We start from the raw sequence: 7,357 nt of genomic DNA, 5'->3' as shown, positions 1-7,357 counted from the left end.
CCCCCGCCGCCGCGCGCATGCCCGGCTATATACCCCGCGCGTCAGCGGCAGGGCCCGCCCCCCGGCCGCCCCGCCCCGCCCGGCTCTCCCCAGGGCCTGCCACGTGGGGCAGCCGGCGTGCAGGCACCGGGTACCCAGGCCCGCCCGCGCCCTCCTGCTCCTCGCATCCCCGCCCGGATCCTGGCTCGCTCCTCTCTCTCCAGCCATCTCCTGAATTCCATCACTGATTCATAGAGACCCCACAGGCTCCTCCCTCCTGAAACCTCTCATTCTACCTTCTCTCATGTGGAACGCTCTCTGGCGATCTGGCCTCCATCCCACGCTGCTGGAGAAAAGAGTGTTCCTCACTTGATCTATGTATGTATTCTAACACTGCTGAGTGTTCTAAAAAGGTTCTCTCGTCCCGAATTCCGAAATGTACTCTAGGAGGGGGCACCCAGTAGACTATAATTCTTCTGCAGACCTCCACCAACCAAAAGAACTAAAATGCTTTGTTCAAGTTCCAAATAACCATATTATGTTCACTTTTCAAACTAGACTTTGCTCCATTTCCCTACAATGTTACCGGCAGCCAAGTCAAGGAAGTTGCCTAGATCTCTCTGGCTGGCCAGATTCTCCTGCCTGCTTAAGAAATAGGCGAATAATGAGAAAAAAATAAATTTATGCAGTTTGATCAATCTTGATCATTTGATATAGACCAATTATATTGTTATTCTATGTGCTTGTATGAATATGTAACTGCAAACTGCACCATTATGTACAACTATAAAGCACCAATTTAAAAATGTTTTAAAAAACAAAAACCTTGCTCGATTTTCCTTTGTCTACTTCTTAAAAATATTAACTTTTGCCCAGCATGGTGGTGCACTCCTGTAATTCCAGTGACTGAGAAGGCTGAGGCAGGAGAACTGCAAATTCAAAGCCAAGCTCAACTTCTCAAAATTAAAAAAAAAAAAAAAAAAAAAGGGGCTGAGGATGTGGCTCAGTGGTAAAGTGCCTCTGCGTTCAAATGGAGATACCAAGAAAGAAAAAAGAAAAAAAGGTGCACCTTTCATTATATAGAAAGAGGAGGCAGCATAAGCCTACCCCATGTACACCTTAGCCCAGGCCCTGTGCCCCATCTGTATTGTGAATGGGGAAACATGGAGAAAGGAAAGGGGAGCCACTACATCTTTCCTTTTTCCATTATTTACCTATTTCTTATGTGGGCCGGTAGGCCAATCCAGCCAGCCAGATGGATCCAGGTTGGTTCCCTTGGCTAGGCTGCCAATAACGACAGTCAGACTTCTAAAGTGACTTGTCTGTTAACCCAAAGCCAGGACTGATGTTCATGTTTGTGCTGAGTGTCCGGAGTGTCCCAGGAGTCTCTTCCACTGTGGAATGGGCCTATTGAGATGGATATCAGACCTCGGAAATGCAAATTTCTTGAGAAAATAAACCACCCACTGAATTCCCATTGTTCTATTCCACTAGACATTAGGATTATTTCCTTATGGCTAAACCAGCTGCCACCTGGGTCAGGCAGACCCAGAGGAAGGATCTTCCAGCAGAACTGTGCTCAGTTAGTATCCATGCTCCTGTTCTAGCTCAGTGAGTGGTTGATACCCCAGTTGATACCAGGCTCTGAATTGGTGAAGGGAAGAGAGACAACATCCCACCCTATGCAACTCTTGGGGAGACACACCCATGAAGACAGTGCTAAGGAAAGGAAAGCAGGCGGCAAGAAGGACCTGGTGCTCCACGGCAGGCAGCGTGCTTGCTCTTCAGTGCTGAGTAGAAAGGGAGTAAAACAGCAAGCACTGAAGCCAGGCCAGATTCTTCCTGTCACTCTGAAAGAGACTATAGCTGGGCCCTGGGTTTTTCTAAAATTCAATTATCCTCACCCTGTAATTACTGCGTCAGTGGGCAAGGGGGAGAGCTATTGTGATACTCCTCTCCTGTATTTTCCAAGTAATTTCAAGGTAATGATATCTCTTGCAAAATTTCTCCTAAGCCCCTTCATCTCTGCAATAACCCTTTATATTTATCTTTCTTGGTTGGACTCAGTGTTTTTCAGACATTATGTCATACTTATGGGACTCTAATCTGAAGTGCAGTGGGCTGTCACAAAAGGTCAGTCCCTATCAGGCCCTTTCCCTTAAGCATTAATGAGAAGCCCACCCAGAGATAAAGCAAAACAAAATGCTTCAAACATATAGTTCTAAATAACATGAAGCCCCAAAATACACATCCCAAAGAAGTGTTAATTCCTTCTTAAGGCAAGAGCAGTCCCTATGGTATCTCCAGCTAAGGTGTCAGTACTGTGTAAGATATCTGTCAAGGAAACTGCTCAAAGTGCATAGTGGGGAAGGGAGGAAGGAAAAGACACCCCACCACCCAGCCTATCACAGCTTCTCACTTGTTTGCAATCAGAGTGAAGGTGGAGCTGCCAAAGTCCAATGAGCAACCAAAGCTGATAAGCTATCAGTAGTCCACGAGGGAAAGACAATTATTAACCTGCTCAAAACCAAAAGGTCCTAAGTCTCCGTATCCACCCCCACACAAAATTCTTTCCGTACATCCTCACTAAACCTTACCTTGTCACTGATGGAACTGTTCTTCATATCAAGTGCCAGTTTGGGGCCCAAATTCTCTGTGTCCACTGAATATATATACCCTTTCCCCCCTCATTACTCCCATTCCCACTTGTCAAAATTCTAACTCAAAGTAACCTTCCCTTAGCAAGATTCTTGATTGTTCCTAAATGTATTTGATCCATTCTTTCAAACTCTTTTGACTGTAACCCACATTAAAGCATAAAAAGAAACACCAGAACTCCAATACAAATAATATAGCAAGCAAAAATTTCACAAAATGACGGCTGGGGTTGTAGCTTAGTTGTAGTGTTTGCCTAGCATGCTCAATACCCTGAATTTGATCCGCAGCACTACAAAAAAATATATTTTTCACAAAATAAAATGCCCTTAATATATGCAACACATTGATAAAAAGTAGTGACAAACCCCCATTAATTATGACCTACAGAATTAATATGGTTTATGATACTTAAACTTTTCCCTTCAAAGTATCTAATTGCAACATCTAACTTTGTTAATCTCCCTTGATTACAAGAGATCTCCATAAACAGCTGTGTTCCCTAACATAATATCTCCTACATAACAGATTCTCAATCAATATTTGTTGGATGAATGAACAGGCCAGCTCACTAAAAGTTTAATATTGGGCAATATTTAAGGGAACTGGGCACAAGAAAATGACATTTTCATTGCTGCTGTTTCCCATCTACAAAAGGCCACACCTACCTGCCAAAGGTATGAAGACAGATTTCCCGTTGATGAGGGGAGGAGGGGAAGGGAAGGGAAAGGCCTTGGGAAAGAAGCCAGAGAATGATGACCCTGTTTGTGTTAAGGGTGGAGCTGAGAACTCAGGAAGTTTTAGCCTCCTGGGTGGTCTGCATTGACAAGGCAGGCAACTTGATGAGCAGGGGGTCCAGAATGCCTCTTACATGCCTGCAGGGGGTCCAGGATGCCTCTTACAGGCCCCCAGTGCTAGCTCAAGGCCAAGGCTTTGACCAAAAGGCCATAACTTTTCTACAGCCTGTCAGGAGATGGATGACCAGGTTTCTTTGGTACTTCCTTGAAAATGATTTTCTGTTTTGGCATGGAACAAACTCAGGGAGGACCAGAGGGAATGTAAAGGTCCTCTTCAACCCATGATCAGGTCTGGAGACCCATTGCCCTACACTATCAGCCAAAGGGTAAGAACAGAATGTGGCTAGATGCCTCAGTTGTGAATCATCTATATTACTATTATGGATTTTCAGACAAAAAAAAAAAAAAAACTGGGGAAAGTAATTGTTGACTTATATAGGAATGTGTACTCTATAGGAATGTGTCAGTTTGCCCAGTGTGGTGGTACAGGCCTATAATCCCCGTGGCCTGGGAGGCTGAGGCCAAAAGATTGTAAGTTCAAGGCCAGCCTCATCAATTTAGCAAGACTCTAAGCAATTTAGGGAGACCCTGTCTCAAAATAAACAATAAAAAGGGCTGGAGATATGGCTTACTTATAGTTAAGCGCCCCTGGGTTCAATCCCCAGTACAAAAAAAAAGGCATGTGTTAATTTTGTCTAATTTTCTAGCATACAATTTTCATGGTATTCTCTAATCACCACCCCTCACCCAGTTTTAGTAATTTGAGTCTTCTTTTATTCTTGACCTGTCTAAAGGTCTGCTCACTTTGTTCATCTTTTCAAAGAACCAACTTATGGGTGTGTTGATTTTTCATTTTTCTCTAATTTCTCAATAATGAAACATTATTACATTCATTTCTGCTCTGATTTATATTTTTTATTTTTGCAAGCATTCTACCACCAAACCACTCCTAGCCTTTTTTTTTCCTGAGACAGAGTCTCCCTAAGATCTTTGGCTGCCCTCAGACTTGCAATCTCCCTGCCTCAGTCTCCCAAGTCACTGTGATTACAGGCAGGCCAGCAAAGTATCATCACTTTGTTTCTCACCTTTGAATGTTTACCTGGAAGCAGAATTCCACGTTGACAGCTACATTTTTAAATTACTCCTTTGGTCTTGAGGCATCTGTCATGCTGCTGATCCTTTCTTTTAAGCCTTCCCCTTTCATTTCTGGTTGTTTTTAACTTCTCTGTTTGGTGTTCTGTGTTTCAGTACAGTGCCTCTAACAGTAGAACTGTTCTTCTTTATCCTCAACTGAGTTACTTCAGTTAGATGATTCATATCTGACCTAATTCTAGAAGATTCTCAGACTTTATATTTTGCGCCTTGTCTGTCACCTATTCTATTTTAATCTGCAGGAGCTTTTTAGACAAATGTTGGACCCTCTCTTCCTCCCCTCCTAAATCTTCTCTCCCAGGAAGCCCTCCCTCCAACAATACAGTCAACTACTTTGGTTCTGCAGGGCTCTGGAGCTCTCACCAGCCTAGATCAACCTTATCTTAAGTTTTCAGCCTGTGGTCCTTTAGCAAGCTGGCAATAAAATTTCAGACTACACACATGCATGATTGGCAGGAATTTTTTATGCCCTTCTAGGTTATACCCTCTTCATCCAGCAGACTTAGCTCCAACAATCCTGCACTTCCCAGGGTCTGAGACCACATCTCCTAGCCTTCCCTAGAATCAAAGACCTAAGTGCTCCTGCCCCTTTGTCCATTATCCTGGGAGCTGTGTTGGTATCAACTATTACCTCTCTGACTTTCCTTTCTTGTACCTAGATATGATCTTTCCTTCCTCCTTCCCCTCTTCTCCACTTCTTTCCTTTCTTTGTTCCATTTTCTCCAAGTTCAGTTATGTACGAAAAAATATATTTTCTACATTGGCCAAGGAGGATGTAATGCACACTTTAGTCCCAGCTACTCGGGAGGTTGGGGCAGAAGGACCACTTGAGCCCAGGAGTTCAGGCCAGCTTGGACAAGATAATGAGATCTTGTCTCAAAAACAAAAAAGTCTGGTATAGTGATGCATGTAATCATGCCTGTAATCTCAGCAGCTCAGGAGGCTGAGGTAGGAGGATCATGGGTTCAAAGCCAGCCTCAGCAACAGTGAGGCACTAAGCAACTCAGTGAGACCGTGTCTCTAAATAAAATAGAAAACAGGGCTGGGGATATGGCTCAGTGGTTGGGTGCCCCTGATTTCAATCCCCAGTACCAAATAAATAAATAAACAAATAAACAACAAAAAGGACAGAGGCTGTAATAGAAATGCCCTGGGTTTAATCACCCAGTACAAAAAACAAAACCCCCCAAAACAAAACTATTTGGGTCAACTTTTCTTTGTCAGAAATGTCAGCTTAGTGCAGGGTGTGGTGGCACACACCTGTCATCCCACCAATTTGGGAGGCTGAAACAGGAGGATCTCAAGTTTAAGGCCAGCCTTAGCAACTTAGTGAGGCCCAAAGCAATTTAGTGAGACAGTGTCTCAAAATAAAAAATAAAAAGTGCCGGGGGAGTGTGACTCAGTGGTTAAGCACCCCTGGGTTCAATTCAGGTTACCATATTGCCAGAAGTCTACTATTATTCCTTATTTAAAACAAAAACAAAAACAAACCTCATTTTTAGAACAGTTTTAATATCAAAGAAGAAATGAGCAAAATGTATAGAAATTTCCCATGTATCCCCAGCCCTCCCATATACACAGCTTCCCACACCATCAACGTCCACCACCAGAGTGGTACATTTGTTACAGCCAATGAACCTCACTGACACATCACTTTTACTCAAAGTCCATCATTTACATCAGGGTACACTTTTAGTGTTGGGCATTCTCTGGGTTTTAACAAATTCATGATGTGTCTATTACTACAGTGTCACAGTGAATAGTTTGACTGTGCTAAGTAAACCCTCTGTGCTCTACCTATTCATTCCCTGCCTCCCCACCTCTGGTCCTTTTATTGCCTCCACTAAAACTTCTGCCTTTTCCAGAATGCCGTATGTTGGAATCACACACTATATAGCCTTTTCAGATTGACTTCACTGAGCAATAAGCATTTAAGTTCTTCCATGTCTTTTTATGACTTCATGCCTTTTTTAGTACTGAATAATATTTTACCAATTGGATACCTGAGTTTGTTTATGCATTTAACAATTAAGAATATTTTCTTTTCTTCTTTTTTGCAATACAAGGAATTGAACCCAAAGCCTCACACATGTTAGGCAAGTGCTCTACCTCTGAGCTATATCCCCAGCCTTTTTCATTTTTTGACAGGTTCTCATAAAGTTGCCCAAGCTGACCTTGAACTTGTGATCCTCCTGCCTCAGCCTCCAAAGTAGCTGGGATTACAGGTGTGTGCCACCACACTCTGCTACTGAGTATATTTTGTTGCTTCCAAGTTTTAAAATTATGAATAAAATTGTTATAGACACCTGTGTGCAAATTTTTGTATGGATGTTAAGTTTTCACTTTCTTTGGGTAAATGCCAAGGTGTGTGACTGGTGGATTGTATGGTAAGATTATGTTAAATTAGGCTTTTTAATTTTTTTGTTTGGGGGGAGCTAGGGATTGAACCCAGTGCCTCCCCAATGCTAAGCCTGTGCTTTACCATTAAGCTATATTTCCAGTCCCTCATTATGATGTTCTTAAGAGTTTTTTGTATATTTTGGAACTTTTTACCAGATATGAATTTTGCAAGTATTTTCTCCAAGTCTATGGCTTGTCTTCTCATTCTCTTGATTTTCCTCATTTTTTGGAAAAGTTACTAAGAAACTCAGATGAAGCTAGGAATAACACCAGAAGGAGAAAATGGGATCTTCTTCAATAATCCCAAATCTTTGAGACTTTAATTTTAAGTCCTAAACTTCAAGATTTTCAATATAAAGAGCTAGACATTTCTA

At 42.5% G+C, this 7,357-nt stretch overlaps 1 non-coding gene across 1 annotated transcript; it reads left to right on the top strand.

Annotated features, from left to right (window-relative positions):
* Window positions 1–1,013: 1,013 nt before the first annotated feature.
* LOC124094888 (small nucleolar RNA SNORA51) lies at window positions 1,014–1,146 on the top strand. Its single transcript, XR_006852365.1, has one exon. It is a non-coding gene; the product is annotated as a small nucleolar RNA SNORA51 (small nucleolar RNA).
* Window positions 1,147–7,357: the final 6,211 nt, after the last annotated feature.

The sequence above is a fragment of the Marmota monax genome, unplaced genomic scaffold (assembly GCF_021218885.2).
Source record: "Marmota monax isolate L192 unplaced genomic scaffold, Marmota_monax_Labrador192_F-V1.1 WCK01_AAM20220418_F8-fsc00040, whole genome shotgun sequence".
NCBI classification, from domain to species: domain Eukaryota; kingdom Metazoa; phylum Chordata; class Mammalia; order Rodentia; family Sciuridae; genus Marmota; species Marmota monax.
This window is presented reverse-complemented; position numbering and strand designations above follow the sequence as displayed.